At 38.4% G+C, this 21,870-nt stretch overlaps 1 long non-coding RNA gene across 1 annotated transcript in view; it reads right to left on the bottom strand.

Moving 5' to 3' along the window:
• The window catches only part of LOC133093306 (uncharacterized), a 57,055-nt gene that overhangs the window by 12,190 nt on the left and 22,995 nt on the right, over positions 1-21,870 (bottom strand). The window contains exon 2 of the long non-coding RNA XR_009701254.1: positions 20,485-20,589. This is a non-coding gene — a long non-coding RNA (uncharacterized LOC133093306). The remainder of the gene's footprint in view (positions 1-20,484; positions 20,590-21,870) is intronic.

Raw genomic sequence — 21,870 nt, 5'->3', positions numbered from 1 at the left:
GTTTTGTCATACACAACCTTTATTACGTTGAGGCATGCTTCCTCTTTACCCATTTTATTGAGTTTTTATCATAAATGAATGTTGAATTTTATCAAAAGCTTTTTCTGCATCTGTTGAGATAATCATATGATTTTCATTCTTCAGTTTGTTAATGTGGTATATCACATTGATTGATTTGCAGATATTGAACCATACTTGCATCTTTCGAATAAATCCCACTTGATCATGTTGTGTGACTCTTAATGTATTGTTGAATTTGGTTTGCTAATATTTTGTTGAGGATTTTTGCATCTATGTTTATCAGTGATATTGGTCTGTAGTTTGTATGTGTGTGTGGGGGGGTGTCTTTGGTTTTGGCATCAAGGTGATACTCATCTCAGAGAATGAATTTGGAAGCATTCCTTTCTCTTCAATGTTTTGGAATAGTTTGAGAAGAGTAGGTGTTAACTCTTCTTTAAATGTTTTGTAGAATTCACCTGTGAATCTATCTGGCCCTGGACTTTCGTTTATTGGGAGTTTTTGAATTCCTGATTCAATTTCATTACTGATAATTGGTCTGTCCATATTTTCTATGTTTTCCTGGTTCAGTCTTGGGAAACTGTACATTTCTAGGAGTTTATCCATTTCTTCTAGGTTGTCCAGTTTACTGACATGTAATTGTTCACAGTATTCTCTTATGATCCTTTGTATTTCTGTGTTGTCAGTGATAACTTCTCTTTCATTTCCAATTTTATTTGGTCCGCTGTCTTTTTTTCTTGATGAGTGTGACTAAAGGTTTAGCAATTTTGTTTATCTTTTCAAACAACCAGTTCTTGCTTTTATTGATCTTTTCTATTTTTTAATTCGCTATTTCATTTTTTTCACTTTCATCTTTATTATTTCTTTCCTTCTACTAACTTTGGGTTTTGTTTGACTTCTTTCTCTATTTTTTTTTTTTTTGGATGTAAGGTTAGATAGTTTATTTGAGAGTTTTCTTGTCTCCTGAGGTAGGCCTGTATTGCTATAAACTTTCCTCTCAGAACTGCTTTTGTTGTGTCCCATAGATTTTGGAATGTTGTGTTTACATTTTCATTTGTCTCCAGGTATTTTTAAATTTCCTCTTTGATTTCTTCAATGACCCATATTGTTAGGAACATACTGTTTAGATTCCACATGTTTATGTCTTTTTAGGGGTTTTTTTGTAGTTGATTTCTAGTCTCATACCATTGTGGTTAGAAAAGATGCTTGATATGATTTCAATCTTCTTAAATTTACTGACATTTGTTTTGTGGCCCGGCATGTGATATCTATCCTGGAGAATGTTCCATGTGCACTTGAAAGGAATGTATGTTCTGCTGTTTGGGGATGGAATGTTCTATATACAGCTATTGAGTCCATCTGAAGTGTTGTTTAAGGCCAATGTTTCCTTATTTATTTTCTGTCTGGATGATCTGTCCATTGATATCAGTGGAGTGTTAACATTCCCTACTATTATCATGTTACTGTCAATATCTCCTTTTATGTCTGTTAATGTTTGCTTTATGTATTTAGGTGCTCCTTTGTTGGATGCATATATATTTACAATTGTTATATCTTCTTGGATTGATCCCTTTATCACTATGTAATACCCTTCTTTGTCTCCTGTTACAGTCTTTGTTTTAAAGCCTATTTTGTCGGATATAAATATTGCTACCCCAGCTTTCTTTTTATATCCATTTATATGGAATATCTTTTTCACTCCCCTCACGTTCACTCTGTGTGTGTCTTTAGGTATGAAGTGAGTTCTTCTAGGCAGCATATATATGGGTGTCATTTTTTTTAACCATTCAGCCACTCTATGTTCTTTGATTGGAGAATTAATCCATTTACATTTAAAGTAATTATGAATAGGTGTATATTTATTGCCACTTTATTAATTGTTTTATGGTTTTACAGTTCTCTATTCCTTTTTTCTGCTCTTGATCTTCACTTGTTATTTGATGACTATCTTTAGTGTTATGTTAGGATTCCTTTCTCTTCTTTTTTTGAGTATCTATTATAGGTTTTTGGTTTGTGGTTATCATGAGGTTCATATATAAAAAACTATATCTATTGGTATCTATTTTAAGTTAATGACCTCTTATGCTCAAAGACATTCTAACATCCTTATATTTTTATCTCCCCTGCCCTGTTTTATGTTTTTGATGTCATATTTTGCATTTTTTATTTTGCATATCCTTTAATTACTTATTGTGGATACAGATGCTTTTACTACTTTTGTTTAATAACCTTCCTACTAGTTTTATAAGTGATTGATCTACTACATTTACTATATGTTTGCCTTTACCAGTGAGATTATTCCTTTCATAATTTTAATATTTCTAGCTGTGGCCTTTTCTTTGCCACTTAGAAAAGTCCCTTTAACATTTCTTGTAATGCCAGTTTATTGGTGATGAACTCGCTTAGCTTTTGCTGGTCTATAACATTCTTTATCTCTCCTTCAATTCTGATTGATAACCTTTCCGGGTGGAGCATTCTTGGTTGTAGGTTTTTTTCCTTTCATTACTTTGAATATATTTATTTGTGCCACTCCTTTCTGGCCTGCAAAGTTTCTGCTGAAAAGTCAGCTGATTGATAGTCTTATGGGAGTGCCCTTGTATGTAACTAGTTGCTTTTCTCTTGCTGCTTTTAAGATTCTCTCTTTATCTTTAATTTTTGCCATTTTAATTATAATATGTCTTACTCTGGACTGTGCTTCCTGGACCTGGATGTTGGTTTCCTTTCCTAGGTTAGGAAAGTTTTCAGCTATTATTTTTTCATATACGTGACTGCCACTTCCTCTCTCTCTTCTTCTTGGACCTTATAATGCAAATAAATGTTAGTATGCTTAATGTTGTCCCAGAAGTCCCTTAAGATATCCTCATTTTAAAAACTTTTTTTTTTTTTTCTGTTCAGCTTGGGTGATTTCTACTACTCTGTCTTCAGATTGTTGATCTGTTCTTCTGTATCAGCTAATCTACTGTGGATTCCTTCTGATGTATTTTTCATTCCAGGTATCATATTCTTCAGTTCTGATTTCTTTTTTTTCTAAATTTTTGTTGAAGTTCTCACTGTGTTCATCCATTCTTCTCCTGAGATCAGTGAGCATTTTTATGATCACTACCTTGAACTCTTTATGGATAGATTGCTTATCTTCATTTTGTTTAGTTCTTTCTCTGAGGTTTTGTTTCATTCCTTCATTTGGAACATATTCCTCTGTCTCCTCATTTTGCCTAATTCCCTGTGTTTATTTCTATACATAAGGTAGGTTACATGTCCTAATCTTAGAGAAGTAGACCTATGGGGGCCAGCAGCACACTCCCTCTGACCACCAGTACTAGATGCTCCAGGAGTGTGCCCTACGTGGACTGCATGCTTTTTTTAGTGCTGCTAATTGTGGGTGAACTGGTATGTGGGCCTGGCCCCTGGCCTGGCTGGCTGTGAGGCTCTGCCTCACATGGTTGCTGCAGGCCCGCTGGCGAGCAAGGATGGTTCCCCAAGCACCTGGCTGTGTAGCCTGGTGAAGCCCGACTGCTGCTGGTTCATTGGTGGATGGGACAGGCCCCTGGTGTTAACAGGCTAGAGGAAGGATTCCAAAGTGGCACTTGCCAGTGCAGGTGTCAGTGTGGTAGAACAAGATTTCAAAAATGACTGCTGCCACTGTCTCCATACCCAGGGGGAGTCCAGTTGCCTCCTGTCTCTCTGAGAGGCTCTTCAAGATCAGCAAGTGGGTGTGACCCCAATGCCTTTCAAACTACTGTCTCTGTGCAGGGACTCAGAGAATTGAGATTTTGTGTGTGTTCTTTAAGAACGGATCTCTGTTTCCTATAGCCCTTCAGCTCTCTTGAACACAAGTTCTATTTGTTTTCAAAGCCCATCTTTCTGGGGGCTCATCTTCCTGGTGCAGGATCCCCAGGCTGGGAAGCCAGATGTAGAGCTGGGGAGGATCCACATAAGGGAGGATCTCTGCAGTTGCGATATCCCTCCCATTTGTGGGTCACCAACCCAAGTGTGTGGTTCTTGACTAGACTGTGTCTCTACTCCCCTACCTTTCTTTCTCATGTGGCTCCTTCTTTATATCTTCAGTTGTGGACAATCTTTTCTGCTTGTCTTCAGGTTGTTCTTATAGATAGTTGCTTTGTAAGTAGTTGTAATTTTGGTATGCCCTTGGAAGGAAGTGAGCTTGGGGTCTTCCTACTTCACCATGGTGATTGCCTCCCTCTCCCCACCCTTTTATAAAAATCCATCTGCAAATGGCTATGCTGCAGGGCAATAAAAGAATGGATATGGTGACTCTGTCCAAGGTGCCACTATAAACACTTCCCTACCTTTCACCCCCCAAGAAGAGGAGTCAATGCTTAGATTAAAGTGCAAAATCTGGCACAATTAAACATATAGGAACCCTAATTATAAGTACATAAATAAGATATATGATGTGGAATAAAATTTTAGACTGTAATAAAGTAGGTATTTATATCTGTTGGCAGCTTCAGCCCTCCTGGCAGTGCACCACAGATTGTACTTTAAAGTTTTCATTTTGTCAATAGGAGATTTTTTTTCTGAATGGTAAATAACTACATTGATCTGTTATCAGTAATAGCCCTATGGATTATTAGAACATTTTCTTCCAAGTTACAGTGCCTTTGAAGTTTATTGCTGGTAATTTATTACAGCATATTTAGCAGAGCAAGGGAAGATTGGGTTAGGTCAGACTCACAAAACACCCATATTTCAAACATCAAGGATTCTCTGGAATCTTATATTAACTGACTCAATAGCCTATGTGGTTCCATAGCTGTCTCCTTTATTCTCCCACTTTTACTCACTTAAATTTTATCTGCTTCTAAAAAGAACATTATATGATTTAAATACACATACTTAAAATGAAGGTTAAAGAAACAATTTAGGGGAGAAGAAATAATAATTTTATCCATACCTAGAATGAGATCATTACTGTAATTAAACACTTATTTTATCCACCAGCTTCTTAGTAGTCACGGCTAACATTAAATGTAATATTATATAGTTATATTAAAAGGAAGCCCACAATTTTACCTGGGGAGGCATTTTCATGGCACTAAATTCCTGGACAATGGTTTTCCATTCTACACCATATATGAAACAGTAAGCAATAGAGTAAGTACAATGAAAAATAATAATTTTGGAGGTGATAATGAAATAGTCTTCAACTAGTTCTTCCCTATATCAAAATTTAATAAAAACCCAACAACACAGAGAAAAGTTTGACATGAATATAACTCTGTGGGAAGTTAAGATAGCAGTCCTGGTATATAACATCCTGATGATCTCATTTTTTACAAGGATAGAGTTTGAAGAACCTAGATAAGGTACTGCTTAGCCTGTCTCTTTTAACCACAATTTGTCAGTTATACTTTGAGTGGATGCTTTATAGGGGCCACTTCAAGACTGAGATCTTTTAAAGGTGTCTAAACTGCTGATTTTTTTGTGCTGTTGACTGATAACAGTGCTGTGACCATGCGATGGACTTTTGCTAAGTAAAATATAGATGAGGTTCCCTAATGTTTACTATAAGATACTAACTTTGACACCCCCTGCTCCTCTGGTACCACAACCAGAATGAGCTATCCCTGTTCAAGAGGGTGATTTAGCTTACCGACTACACTGACCACCACCAAGAGAAAAAAAATTCACAATTTTTGTCTTAACACAGTATGTATTAAGCATCCAGTCTTTGTCAATAATTCATTTGCTTTTTGAAAGACCAATTAGCTCAAAGTTACAGTCAGAGAATTGGAATCTTAAAATTGTAAGATACTCCTTCAACATTGGAATGTGAACACATTCAGTGACAGGTAACTCACTACTAAATGAGACAGCTCGTCTAGCTTTTAAAACACTCTAAATGTGAGAATGGACTTTCACATAATGCTCTTTTATAAAATTTACTTCTGCCTAACTTCTACCTTCAGTCTTTTCTTCTGCCCTCTGATGCATGCAGGATATGCATGATAAATAGAAAATATCCATTTCAAATCACTGCCATACAGACATTTTAATTACGCCATGGGTTAAAAGTTCATCTTTGCCTATAGTGATGTGTAGTGCACCTATATCATTTCAACACAGAAAGCTCATAGCACAATTGCTTCTTGTGGTGTTAACAGCATATGTAATTTTTCTCTAATGACTTAACACTTCTCTTCTTCCCCCTGTGGTGAGAACTTAATCCAAATGTTTTGCGGGCCTGCCCTTCCTACAGTTCCTAAAAGGTCCATGCTATTCAATATGTGCTTCCACCCCAACCTAGACCATGACTGGTTGGGATACAGATAAATATCTCAACCAAAGGCCACCAACTCATGACCTGAGTGCTTTGTATTACTTAAACGAAATGGTCTCATAAGATTCTCTCTCTCTGAAGACAGATGTTAACCTATTGTGGTAATCATTTCACAATATATGCTGTATGCCTTAAACTTACAGTTATGTATATCAATTACCTCTTGATAAAACTAGAAAACATTAATTAATTCTTTAAAGATTCTCACTTAAATACAAAATACGTTGTTAGTCAACGGTGAATGTTAGAGTAGGAAGATCATGAATATTGGAGGATATCTTACAATTTAAGCGGTCACAGAGAAGCTGATTAATAAGATAAAATAAGTATTTAAAGAAAGGAGAATAGAGTGTATGTGCAGAGGAGGACTGCCGGTATTTTATCAGGGTCTGAGTAACAGAGAAGAAGTTTTGATACCTGGTGCCTTCTGTTTGCACAAGGCCTAGTTAGAGTGGTTCCAATCCTCAGATCCCTATGTGAGCTCTGTATTCTTATAATGTCCTCCCACCTTTACTGGATCTGATCTGACTAGGTCTTTGTTCCTTAAAAATGAGATAGCCCTGACTGAAGAGGAATGAAATTCAGACATCCCAAGTGTAAAGATGGAGGATCTAAGTTACAGAATGAGATTTGAGTTAAGAACACGGACAGCTATATGCAGCATTGGCAACTGAAATCCTCCCATCTAAATTCCATTTTATATGGGCTAATTTCAATGACAGAGATTGTTTTATATGCTTTTATGCATAAAAAAGGCAGAAATCAGATTAAAACAGATTAACCATGACCCCAGTCAGCCTATGTGGCTCAGAGCGCAAGTATCTGCATATAAAAAATTAAGTGTACTTTGCACCATAGGTCATCCCCAGGAACTTGGTCTGTTTCACAGTAAGATGCTGGTTCAGCATGCAACTTGTCCCAGTTCCATACTCCTGATAAGCAGGAGTTCAGACTGATGTTGGAAAGCCCCACTTCACACGAACAGAGCAGATCACGGAGCGTATGAAAACACACATGGGGAATCCTCCTCACACACCTCTCATCTGTGGATGTGCTGGAATTCCAAGAGGATAGATTGGGTCTGATTGAGGGACAGTGGGGCAAATGAGGGACAGAACTGCTTATGACTGCTGGGAGGGGAAGATACAGATGACATTTGAGAACCACTGGTTTGGAACATGATTCATAGTATTTTCCAAAAAGGGAGTTTGTACCTCGTAGCGCACAATTTTACACCATGCAATATGTATTCATTTTCTCCTCCTTCTCCACTCTATTACAGACTTTCAATGAGTCATTCTTGACACATGTTGTATTGTTCTGGATACCAGTTATTTTGAAAAACAGTATGGAATAAAATGCTCTCTCATTACTTCATATCCCTAGGAGCTATTGATAATTTCATTTGGTTTGTAATATTTCTTTTTTTGGTTCATAAAATATACCATTCACTGAAGCCCCAAGGTAATCACACATGAAAATAAAAACATTCGAAAGCAAAAATTTACCTCACAAAATTCCCATTTTCTCTATGCCCAAGGGAAGTTTTCTACTGGGAATTAGAGTGGGAAGCGAGAAGGGGGAGAGAAAAAGACAAAGACTTCACAGTTAAAGTGATTTCTAACAGGCACAGGATATTTTTAAAAATGGCAGAAGTTACATTCAGCAAAGCCAAAGCAAAAAGGCAGAGTGAAATGAATCACACAAATGTCTGCTCAGAATCTGAAAATTAAACTACTACTCTGAATAAAACAGGTATGATTCCCAATTGAACAATGAGCTGAAATCCAGGAAGCTTTCAAAAATAAATAGAAGGTAATCACGGTGAAGAATAAAGATAAGTGTACCTTCTCATTTACATGTGCAGACAGTAGTTGCACAGACATTTGCTTATTAAAATGGATGGCTACCCAGACTGCAAGGAGCAAAATGAAATGGATCATAAAGTTGCTCATTTTAATGCTACAATCTCTCAATGAAAATGTATTTTCAAATTAAGATATAATATGCAAGATGAAATCTCAACAACATCTGAGTGATCATAGAATCACTGAGAGGGATTTTGAATTAGCCAACAATCTACTATTTGGGGCAAAGTGAGTTTTTGTCTAAGTGACGACCCATCATTATAATTCAAGGGCTTGTTAGGGTATCTCTGTATATCCTTCCCTCATAGACACTCGCTATTCTTACTCCAGGTAACTGTAGCTCTGCCCTCGTTGCTGCAGAGTGACTGGGTCAGCCATGAAGTTACTTATCTAGGCACCCAGGACATAAGCCCTACCTTCAATGAGTTTACATATCTGTGAATAAATTATTTATTGCTATTTAACAAACTATTCCAAAATTTAAGGACTCAAAACAACTTACTGGCTTATGATTCTGCAATTTGGGCTGGGCTCACCTGGGCAGTTCTTATTTATTTATTTATTTATTTATTTATGGCTGTGTTTGGGTCTTCGTTTCTGTGCGAGGGCTTTCTCTAGTTGTGGCAAGCGGGGGCCACTCTTCATCGCGGTGCGCGGGCCTCTCACTATCGCGGCCTCTCGTTGTGGAGCACAGGCTCCAGACGCGCAGGCTCAGTAGTTGTGGCTCACGGGCCCAGTTGCTCCGCGGCATGTGGGATCTTCCCAGACCAGGGCTCGAACCCATGTCCCCTGCACTGGCAGGCGGATTCTCAACCACTGCACCACCAGGGAAGCCCCCACAGCTGGGCAGTTCTTTTTCTCATCTTCCTGAGATCACTCATGGTGGCCTGACCAGGGGTGGATGATACAAAATGGCCTTATTTAACTAGATCTGCGGTTCCTCAGTTCTCTTCCACATGACCTTTCCATGTTTCTAACATGGAGGCAGCAGCCTTCCAAAACAGCAACCCCAATATTCAAGTACATATTAAGACTCTGTTTGCATCATTTTTATTGATGTTCTGTTGGCCAAAATCACATGGCAAGTCACACAGCCAAACCCAGAACCAATGTGGGAGAGAAATCACACAAAATTGTGAAATTCCAGAAGTCAATATTCACAGGGCTATTAATGTAACAGTACACTAAAACTCATATTTGAGGTTGAACATAAAACTCAAGGTTTAAGAATAAAGTACAAACTACTTAGCCTGGCATTTCTGCATATTCTTAGCCCAAATCACCTTTTTGTTGTCCAACAGAAATGTTACAGTAGCAAAAACAACCACGTGCTTCAACCTGAAGACAAATTTGCAAGCCGTATCCAGAATCTGTTTTGCTATTGCTGAAATACACTCTTAGGGTCTCCAGCTCCTTCCATCTACAGAGAATCCTGGCCATCCTTCCAGGTGCAGGTTATAGGTTGCCCCTTCTGTGAACCCTTCCACCATTGTCCCAACAAATGGGTATTCTCCCTTCTCTAAACTCAGTATCAAGGTGGCACAGTGTAGTGGAAATGATTCAGGCTTCGGAATCAGACATATCTAGTTTCAAACCCCAGCTCTTTCAATTATTAGTTTGTGATTATGATCATATTACTTCAGGTTCCTGTTTTGCTTTTTATCCTCTTACTTTGAGAACATGTCTTGTCAAAGAATGTGAATCTTTAAAGACACAAATAAGTATTAACACCATTTTATTGCCCAAGCCTACCTCTCTGTCACTCCAATATCTAGTGTTTATTCAATGTTAGCTGAAGGCAGAAAAAGAGGAAAGAAGGAAAAGTAGAGAGGGAAGGATGGTTGGTATTCACTTTATTTCTTAAAGCAAATGACGTCAGTTGTAGTACCTCTCTTTGTGAAGGGGGAAGCTAATGATCACTGCCTGGTAATTACTGAAACTGCTAAGCTGCTAAGACATACTAAGTGTCATTGTAGGAAACCATTTTTTTAACTGTAGTAGGTTTCTATCTGATAAGTAAAAGTATCATGGATTTATAGACCTAGAATAGATGCTAAGAAGTTGTTTAACCTAGCTTCTCCCTTCAAACAGAATTACACTGAATTCATGAAGACAAAGGTGAGGCTTGCCTTAGCAGTGGAGGGAAGGACAGATTCTGCTGAGAGGAGGTACGGCAGGCCCATCACCTGGACAGGCTCCCATTGCTGAGACACCTTCAGGAAGATGATGATGGTGGATATGTAATTTCTAGCAAGTCACTGTTAAACTACTTACTTTTTCCCAATCACAGGGATGTGTCTATCAGCCTGGTTTGGAGCAGTGCTAGAAAGTTATTGGGGAGAAAAAAGGGAGACAATGAAGCTAACAAGCAGGGAAACAGGACAATGTGATTTGAGTTGAAGGGAGGAAGACTTGGGTAAATGATTTTAAAAGTTGCCATCAGAAGAAATTTGTCGAAATCAATTTTTCATTTCTATGTGGACTTCCAAATATCCTTATCTTGCACAGAACTATGTAAAATTTTCTAAGGATATCAACTGATGCAGAAAGACAAATACTACATGGTATCACTTAGATGTGGAATCTTAAAAAAAAGTCTAACTCATAGAAACAGAGAGTAGAAAAGTGGTTTCCAGGGACTGGGGAGGGAGGGAAGTAGAGAGAGATTGGTAAAAGAATACAAACTTTCAGTTATAGAATGAATAAAGTCTGAGGATCTAATGTATAACATGGTTAACTATAGTTGATAACACTATTAAATGTTCCCACCTAAAAAGAAAAAAAAGGTAAATATGTGAGGTGATGGATATGTGAATTAAGTCAATGGTGGGAATCCTTTCACAGTATATATGTATGTCAAATCATTGTGTTGTACACTTTAAATATCTTATAATTTTATTTATCAATTATACCTCAATGAAGCTGAAAAAAAGGAAAACAAAGAACCAGTCTCTAAAACATTCCAATATTCCTATTACAAGGGTCCTCGAGATGAAGAAAATTAAGAAAGTCTCTTTAGGCATTAAAGTTCAAATAAATTATTCAACCAGAACATTAGAGCTAACAATTTTGTCAATTATACCTCAATAAAGCTGAAAAAAAATTACTGCCAAAGCCAATGTCATGAAGCTTCCCTCTGTTTTGTCCTAGGTATTTCATAGCTTTAGGTCTTACATGTAGGTCTTTAATTCATTTTGAGTTAATTTTTTTATATAGCATAAAGTGTCCAATTTCCTTCTTTTTTCACATGGCTATCCAGTTTTTCCAGCACCATTTGTTCCTTTCCCCATTGTGCAGTCTAAGAACCCTTGTTGAAGATCATGCATGTGCAGGGGGGTGGTTATTTCTGGGCTCTCTGTTCTGTTTCATTTGCTTATATGTATGTCTCTATGCCAGCACCATACTGTTTTGATTACTATAGCTTTGTAATATGTTTTAAAAGTAGGATATGTGAAACCTCCAACTTTGTTCTTTTTCAAGATTGTTTTGGCTATTTGGGGTCCCTTGAGATTGCATATGAATTTCTGCAAAAAATACCATTGAGATTTTGATAGGGATTGCATTGAATCTATAGACTGCTTTGGGTAGTATATACTTTTTAACAGTATCATGTCTTCTAATCCATGAGCATGGGATGCCTTTCCATTTATTTGTGTCTTTAATTTCTTTCAACAATATGTTACACTTTTTAATGTACAAGTCTTTTACCTTAGTTAAATTTATTCATAAGCCTTTTTAAAATGTTGCTGTAAATGTGATTGTTTTCTTAATTTCTTTTCTATTGTTCATTATTAGTATATAGAAATGCACCTGATTCTTGTATGTTGATTTTGTATCCTGCAACTTTGCTGAATTTGTTTATTAACTCTAACAGTTTTTTGGTGGAATTTTTAGGGTTTTCTATGTACAAGAGTATGTCATCTGCAAACAGAGATAATTTAACTTCTTCCTGTCTGATTTGGATGCCTCTTATTTATTCTTCTAGTCTAATTGCTCTGGTTAGGACTGCCTGTACTATTTTAAATAAAGCAGTGAGAGTGAGCATTCTTGCCTTGTTCCTAATCTTAGAGGAAAAGCTTTCTGTTTTTCCCCACTGGATATGATGTTAACTGTGGGCTCATCATATATGGCCTTTATTATACTGAGGTAGTTTCCTTCTAGTCCTAGTTAAGTGTTTTTATCATGAAAGGGTATTGAATTTTGTCAAATGCCTTTCCTGCATCCACTGAAACGATCATGTGGGTCTTATCCTTCATTTTGCTAATGTGGTATATCACGCTGATAGATTTTTGTATGTTGAAGCATTCTTGCATTCCAGGAATAAATCCCCCTTTTCATGGTGTATAATCTTTTTTTTTTAATATTTACTTATTTATTTATTTGGCTGTGCCATGTCTTAGTTGCAGCATTCAGGATCTTCATTGCTGCATGCGGGATATTCGTTGTGGCGTGCGGGATCTTCAGTTGCACCATATGAACTCTTAGTTGTGGCATGTGGGAATCTAATTCCCTGACCAGGGCTCGAACTCGGGCCCCCTGCACTGGGAGCGTGGAGTCTTAGCCACTGGACCACCAGGGAAGTCCCATGGTGTATAATCTTTTTAATGTGCTGTTGAATTTGGTTTGCTATTAGTTTGTTGAGGATTTTTGCATTAATATTCATCAAGGATATTGGTCTGTATCTTCATTTTCTTGTAGTATCTTTGTTTGGCTTTGGTATCAGGGTCAGGGTAATGCTGGCTTCATAAAATGAGTTTGGAAGTGGTCCCTCTCTTCCAATATTTTGGAGAATTTAAGGAGGATTGATATTAATTCTTCTTTAAATGTTTGGTAGAATTCTCCAGTGAAGCTATCTGATGCTGGGCTTTTCTTTGTTGGGAGGTTTTTGATTACTTAACTCATAATCCTTACTGGTTATAGTTCTGTTCATAATTTTTATTTCTTTGTGAATCATTCTGGAAGGTTATAAATTTCTGGGAATTTATCCATTTCTTCTAAGTTATCTACTTTATTGGCATATCATTGTTCTAGTTTCCCCCTATGACATCAATTATAACGACTACTCTTTCATTTCTGATTGTAGTTATTTAGTCTTCTCTCTTTTTTACATACTCTAGCTAGGAGTTTGTCAATTTTACTGATCTTTTCAAAAAACCAACTTTTAGTTTTGTTAATTTTTTCTATTGTTTTTCTACTATTTGATTTATTTACACCCTAATCTTTATTATATCCCTCCTTCTACTAACTTTAGGTTTAGTTCTTCGTCTAATTCCTTGAGATATAAAATTAGGTTGTTTATTTGAGAACTTTCTTCTTTTTTAATGGATGTACTTTCCACTGTCAACGATCTCTTTTTACTGCTTTCACTTTATCCCATAAGTTTTGATGTGTGTTTCCATTTTCATTTGTCTCAAGATATTTTCAAACTTCCCTTGTGATTTCTTCTTTGACCAATTTGTTGTTTAAGAGTATGTTGTTGTGAATTTTCCAGTTTTTCTTCTTCTATTGAATTCTAGTTTCATTCTACTGTGGTCAGAAAAAATGCTTGGTATGACGTATTATGACTTTTAAAAGCCAGTCCCCAAAAGTTATATAGGGCATGATTCCATTTATATAGCATTCTTGAAATGACAAAATTATATAAATGGAGAAGAGATTAGTAGTTGCCAGGAGTTAGAGATGGGGGTGAGAAGGAAGTGAGTGTGCCTATAAGAGGGTAACAGGAGGGATCCTTGTAATGGAACTGCTTTGTATCTTGACTGTATCAATATCAATATCCTGGTTATTGTATTGTACTATAGTTTGCAAGATGTCATTGGGGAAATTGGGTAAATGGTATACAGGATCTTCTCTGTTTTATGTCTTACAATTGCATGTGAATCTACCATTATTTCAAAATTAAAGGTTTAATTTTAAAAATCTCTAGAGAGGCAAATATAGTCGTTGAGTCGAGAGTCAAGTATAGAATACAGAGTTTGTTGTCAGACAGAACAAGTTTCCAGTCCCAATTCCATCATTAGTAGTTGTTTGACTTTGGCCGAGGTCTTAACCTCCCTGAACCAGAAATCCCTTGTCTTTTGAATGGGGTTAGTAATAGCACCTATCCCATAGGGATATGCAAGGATTCAATGAATTAAGGTATAGAAAGTCTTATCCCCAAGCCAGGCACATGGTAACTCCAAAGATGCCGTTCCTAATTATTACTTCACATTTTCTCTTTCTCAATACAGTCCACAGTTGGTGAGCATCATTTTAGGAACAGAGGAGAAATAACAAGATATAAAAATAGGAAGACTTTTTTTTTTTACATTGAAGCTGAGCAAAGACTTAGTGTGAATATCTCAAATGCGTAAATTATAATGAGACACAAATGCAGTTATAATTAAACTAAGCAATTTTATGAACTAGAAATAAAGTCACTGCCCAGGTTTATGCATCTCCTTTTTCTTTTTTTATGAAACAGAGAACCAATTAAACAGCCTGAGTAGAAGTTTGAATTAGCATTAAACAGAGGCACAAAAGTGATAAAGATAATTCCTTGCTAGTTTCCCAAATTGCTAACAATAATAACTAAAATCAATTAAAGTTTTCCTAAGATGAACTTTTCCTTGGAAAAGAATTTCTGTGATGTTCACACTTTTATGAATTCAATTGCCCAGGTTTTTGTGCTTTCTTCCTTTAAGGAGTATGCTTTTCAAAATCAGGGGAGGCTGTAAGAGCATGTGGACCCTCTCTTTTACAGAATAGTGGTGGATGGAGATAACAAAGGCAATTGAAGTCCCTTGAAAAAAATGTAAATTTGTCTTAGCAACTATTTTTATCTTCTTCCCTAACAAGCAGCTAACCATCAACCATATGGACTGAACAGCATTTGCATGTTTATTTTGACCTGATCACCAATTGCTGAAAAGGGAGGAAAAGAAACACTCTAGGTCAGGATAAAATTTAAACAGTCTGTAGAGTTGAGGATACCATGCATCCTTCACACTTTAAATCATCATGGATTCAAGAATTCATAGGGACTTCCCTGGTGGCGCAGTGGTTAAGAATCCGCCTGCCAATGCAGGGGACATGGGTTCAATCCCTGGTCCGGGAAGATCCCACATGCCACAGAGCAACTAAGCCTGTGCACCACAACTACTGAGCCTGCGTTCTAGAGCCCGCAAGCCACAACTACTGAAGCCCACACGCTCTAGGGCCCATGTGCCGCAACTACTGAGCCTACGTGCTGCAACTACTGAAGCCCGTGCACCTAGAGCCCGTACTCCACAACAGAAAAAGCCACTGCAATGAGAAGCCCGCGCACCGCAACAAAGAGTAGCCCCCACTCGCCACAACTAGAGAAAGCCCACGGGCAGGAATGAAGACCCAATGCAGCCAAAAATAAATAAATAAATAATAAATAAATAAAATTTATTTTAAAAAAAGACTTCATAGGACACAAAAATTAAATTTTAAAATAGAGAACAAAAGAACCCGGCAGAACATGGAGAATATGATTTTCCTAATGAGGTTTTACTGTTGGTGAGGATGACTCTATTACCCTGGTGAAATGAACAGAACACGCACATTGAAATCAGACAAACTTTAGTCAAAACCCAAGCTCTCGAATAGCCAAAGCAATCTTGAGAAAGAAAAACGGAGCTGGAGGAATCAGGCTCCCTGACTTCAGACTATACTACAAAGCTACAGTAATCAAGACAGTATGGTACTGGCACGAAAACAGAAATATAGATCAATGGAACAGGACAGAAAGCCCAGAGATAAACCCACGCACCTATGGTCACCTTATCTTTGATAAAGGAGGCAAGAATATACAGTGGAGAAAAGAGAGCCTCTTCAATAAGTGGTGCTGGGAAAACTGTACAGCTACATGTAAAAGAATGAAATTAGAACACTCCCTAACACCATACACAAAAATAAACTCAAAATGGATTAAAGACCTAAATGTAAGGCCAGACACTATCAAACTCTCAGAGGAAAACATAGGCAGAACGCTCCATGACATAAATCACAGCAAGATCCTCCCACCTCCTACAGAAATGGAAATAAAAACAAAAATAAACAAATGGGACCTAATGAAACTTAAAAGCTTTTGTACAGCAAAGGAAACCATAAACAAGATGAGAAGACAACTCTCAGAATGGGAGAAAATATTTGCAAATGAAGCAACTGACAAAGGATTAACCTCCAAAATTTACAAGCAGCTCATGCAGCTCAATATCAAAAAAGCAAACAACCCAATCCAAAAATGAGCAGAAGACCTAAATAGACATTTTTCCAAAGAAGATATACAGATTGCCAACAAACACATGAAAGAATGCTCAACATCATTAATCATTAGAGAAATGCAAATCAAAACTACAATGAGATATCATCTCACACTGGTCAGAATGGCCATCATCAAAAAATCTACAAACAATAAATGCTGGAGAGAGTGTGGAGAAAAGGGAACCCTCTTGCACTGTTGGTGGGAATGTAAATTGATACAGCCACTATGGAGAACAGTATGGAGGTTCCTTAAAAAACTAAAAATAGAACTACCATACAACCCAGCAATCCCTCTACTGGGCATATACCCTGAGAAAACCGTAATTCAAAAAGAGTCATGTACCAAAATGTTCATTGCAGCTCTATTTACAATAGCCAGGAAATGGAAGCAACCTAAGTGTCCATCAACAGATGAATGGATAAAGAAGATGTAGCACATATATAGAATGGAATATTACTCAGCCATAAAAAGAAATGAAATGGAGGTATTTGTAGTGAGGTGGATGGACCTAGAGTCTGTCATACAGAGTGAAGTAAGTCAGAAAGAGAAAAACAAATACCATATGCTAACACATATATATGGAACCTAAAAAAAAAAAAAAAATGGTCATGAAGAACCTAGGGGCAAGATGGGAATAAAGACACAGACCTACTAGAGAATGGACTTGAGGATATGGGGAGGGGGAAGGGTAAGCTGGGACAAAGTGAGAGAGTGGCATGGACATATATACACTACCAAACGTAAAATAGATAGCTAGTGGGAAGCAGCCACATAGCACAGGGAGATCAGCTCGGTGCTCTGCGACCACCTAGAGGGGTGGGATAGGGAGGGTGGGAGGGAGGGTGACGCAAGAGGGAAGAGATATGGGGACATACGTATATGTATAACTGATTCACTTTGTTATAAAGCAGAAACTAACACACCATTGTAAAGCAATTATACTCCAATAAACATGTTTTAGAAAATAAAAAAAATTTTAAAAACCAAGCTCTACCAATTACTTGCTGTGTGACTTTAGACAAGTTATTGGTTTGGCCAAAAATTTCATTCGGATTTTTCCGTTAGATTTTACGGAAAAAATGAATGAACTTTTTGGCCAACCCAATACTAACCTCTTCAAGCTGCAGGTTTTTCATCTGTAGAACTGGGGTTAAAGTAGCTGTCTTGCTGGTGGCCCTGGAACCAAGTTAGAGCACGTGGATGACATGCCCACCTCAGTGCCTGGCTCACAACAGGAGCTGAGGATAGTGTTAGATCCCTTCCCTCTTTGCTCTTGTATCTTTTGTTTCTTTTGTTATTGTGGCTTACTGTTGGGTTCAAGTTACTCCCCACTACTGATTATGAAACTGTTCCTTAAGGACCAAACCCTGACTTTTCATGGCAACACTGAAGGAAAATGTGAAGCCTGTCAAGTCTGGATATTCCATTTCCAGCTTACTACTGACAAGCAAATCCTTCTGAATCAATTGCAATCCACACATGCTAAATAAAGTTCACATAACATTCATTCTTTGGAATATTAAAAAGGAAAGAGAAATAGATAAAGGGAATGGGGGTTGGAGAAGAGCTCAACTCCACTGACAGGAGGCACTTTATAGATCCATGGGTTCATTCCCATAATCTTGCAAAGTGAGTGGTCTCTCCCATCACCTGAAGTGAAGGCCCCTGACTCATGCAGAGGAGCTTGAAGGTCTGCCTCTAACCCAGTTTCAGCGACCAAAAAATCAGAAAATTGATAAAGTGGTTGTCTCCTTGAAAGAGCGAAGTTAGGTGGGTCTCTCATGGGCCAAGAAGCAGGAATCTGGGTTTAAGCCAAGGTTGAAGTCTCCTTTGATTACTTATCCATTATGCTTTCACTTCCTTATGCCTTAACTTTTTCCTAATTGAATAGAAGCAATGTACCATTGTAGGATGTTTTCTGACATGAAAAAATGTTAATAATAATGTGCATGAATTAGTACACGGTCAGAAAACTCTGATCCTTTTGTATGTCTCTGGTTATCCATCCTGGCATGTATGATACGTTGTTACAATAATGGCCCTAATGAATGACGTTTTCCTGTGTCCACTTCTCTTTGCAGTGTGGCTTGCCACTCCTCCTCTCAAGTAGAATCTATGTCCCCATCATCTGAATGTTAGCTGGGCTTGTGACTTTCTTGGACCAATAGAATGTGGTAAAGTGAGTGTGTGACTTCCAAGGCTAAGCCTGAAGATGCCTTGCAGCTTGTGGAGGGGCCCCATCGAGAGCCAACACCAACCATCAGACAAGCAAATGAGGTCATCTAGGAATGGCCTGGCCCCAAGCTCATCAACTAACTCTCTGAGAACACGTGAATGAGTCCAGCCAATACTAGAGAAGCAAAAGGATTTCCCAGCTGAGTCTAGTCCTGTGACACTATGATTTATAGTAAGAAATTTGGTCTTGCCTCATGTTTCTGGTAGAGCTCCTAAAACCCTTGGAATTTCCTAAGTGATGACAGTAACAAAGGTGTCTTTTGTTATGTTAATGAAGTTACACTGGAACTGCACCTAAGGATGGAGGCTGGTTGTCAGCAGAACCAACCATGTTGGTTAGAGGATTAGGACTTTCAGTCCCACCCTCCTGACTTCCCAGGAGCGAAGACGGGCTGGAGGTTGAATCAACTGCCAACGGCCAATTATTTAATCAAATATGCTTGTGTAATGAAGCCCCCATAAAAAACCTAAAAGAATGGGGTTTAGAGAGCTTCCAGGTTGGTGAACGTGTGAAGATGTAGGGAGAATGGTCCACTGGAGAGAGCACGGAAGCTCTGTGCCCCTTCCCCATACCTTGCCCTAAGCATCTCTTCCAGCTGACTGCTCCTGAGCTATATCCTTTTATAGTAAACTGGTGATCTAGTAAATAAATGTTTCTCTGAAATCTGTGAACTACTCTAGCAAATCAGCAAACCCAAGAAGGGGGTCATTGGAACCTTCAACCTATAGCTGGCCCATCAGGAGCACAGGTGACAACCTGGACGTGTGATTGGCGTCTGAAGGGGGGCTGCAGCTTTATAGAACTGAGCCCTTACCATGCAGCACATGACGCCATCTCCAAGTAGACAGTGTCAGAATTGAGTTGGCATGTAGGACACCCAGCTGGTGTCAGAGAATTGCTTGGTGGTGTGGGGAAAAATCCCACACACTGTAAATGGGTGTGGAATCATAAGCCCAAATCTCCAATGCACAGAATTGTGATCACATACACAGTTATAGTTTTAAGCTACTAATTTCTGGCTTGGTTTTTTACTCAGTAATAGATAACTGACACACTAGGTGAAAGGACCTAGTGTGGCAAATTTTTGATACAAAATAAAAGTGAAGCACAGAAAACCAATCACCCCCACCTCCCATTTTTGTTACATCCAGTTGCCTTTTTTTTCCCTTCTTTTTTTTTCCCTTGGTAGTTCTGCAACTTTTAAGATGACTAATCAACCTTTTTGTGTGATGCCTCCTGGATTTTCTTCACTACTTTCCTCCCCCCACCCTCGACCTCACAGTCTCCTCCTTCTCCACCACCTTTGCCAGCTTCTTTTCCTGTAGATTCTCAGCATCCCAGTTGACTCTCTGCTATTCTCTCCCCGTCTCACTCCTTTGGTGAGCTCACTCACTCGTGTGGGTTTCCCCTGACAATTATCTCCTCTATTCTTAAGTCAAACAAGTGTTTATCTATTGCCTGATCGCTGCACATCATTGATTTTCAATAAGCACCTGTCAGTTGCTTTTCATATGGTTTCATATGGAAAATAAAATACACACATTGACTGTGGATCTCAGAATTATGTTGGACAAAACTGAAAACATCTGAAAGTCTCTTAAGTGGTTCTGATTTCAAGAGATTTCCCACCTGACTGTGAAAGTCTGCATATTAAATTCAGGTCCAAATATTTCCCATCCAAAATGAGGAAGCCAAAAAAAAAAAAAAAAAAAAAGCCGGTAGGAGTACAACTCTTATTGTCAACCCAAAGACACAAGATGAATGAACGACTCAAGTATTAAATACTCACATGTCACTGTGGCTTCGATACCTTTTTGCAATCCTCACTTAAGCATTCAAAGATGCTTCTGCCAGCTCCAAATAGGAATGCACATGTAGCTCTGGGTTTCAAAGACTGAAATAAAACAATAATTTCAATTTTACAAGTCCTCAGAGTGAAAACAACTGAGATGTAGCCTTTTTCTGGATGTTGTGTGTTTCAATCCCTGCAGGCCAATTAAGTTCTTTCAAAGCCCCAGCAAGGGCTTGAAGGTTAATTAAAATGTGTGATTTAGGAAAAAGGGGAAAAACCAAACTGAGGATGGTATACAGGCACATACTCCACCAGCTGCCTTGGAAGGAACATTTAATTAACCAGCAGTGAGGCACAGCACCAGCTTTCTCCCCATCTCTGCACAGATACCGTGGCTGCAGAGGCCAAGGTCTCAGTAGGTGATGTTTGCAAAGACAGCGAATGGAATGTCTCTCCATTCCCCACTCCCACTCTGTCCTCTCCTCTTAGACAGGGATCCTGCTTTTTAGTGTCTTTATTATCATACTGGGCTGACTTCCTCCCACAAATAGTAGATCCTTCCACACTGACCCTCCTCCAAAGCCCCACAGAGAAATTTTTCTCATCTCTCCTATTCCCCTTCCACACACAACTTGCCCATCTATTTTCTGCTTTTCAGAGTGGCAGCTACTTGGTTCATTAGTTAATGGCCTGTTACTATGTTAATCTCTGAAAACACCTACATTTAACTGAAGGGCCCATAGGGCTTGAAAGCCCATCAATGGAAAGGGGTGGCCAGCCTCGGAGAAAACCCCAATGATGCCTGCCTCCTGGTATGCACACCTGTATGTAATCCTCTCCCACATTTTACCAGGGCTGGTCTGGGTGATCAGTATCATATATCAGAAGTAATACTGTGTCACTTCCAAGAGCAGGTTATTAAAAAAAAAACTTCCATCTTAGGTTTTCTCTCTCTTTTTCTCTCTTGCATTACTTCCTGTAGGGGAAACCACAGGGTAGGAGCCCTATGGAGAGACCTTCGTACTGAGGAAGTGAAGAGGCCGGTTAGTAAGCTTGGAAGTGGTTCCTTCAGCCCCAGTGAAGCCTCAGAGACTGCAGACTTTATTGATTGCTTAGCTGTGACTTCACGAGAGATACTGATCTAGAACCACCCAGTTAAGTTGCTCCCAGATTCCTAACCTACAGAAACTGTGACATAAATATATTGTTGCTTTAAGCCACTACATTTTGGGGTAATTTGTTATCCAGCAGTAGAGAGCTGATACAGAAAGTCTGGATCTTTCCCAAACTTTTCCCACTGAGCAGCACACAGAGGTGACTTGCTGAAGTAGAGTGAGCTGAGCACCATTTTCCGGGTGTTTCTAGGAAGAAAAGAGGAGAGGA

This window comes from Eubalaena glacialis, chromosome 6 (genome assembly GCF_028564815.1).
Source record: "Eubalaena glacialis isolate mEubGla1 chromosome 6, mEubGla1.1.hap2.+ XY, whole genome shotgun sequence".
Lineage (NCBI taxonomy): Eukaryota > Metazoa > Chordata > Mammalia > Artiodactyla > Balaenidae > Eubalaena > Eubalaena glacialis.
Note: the sequence above shows the minus strand (reverse complement) of the source record. Positions and strands in the feature narration are given on the sequence as shown.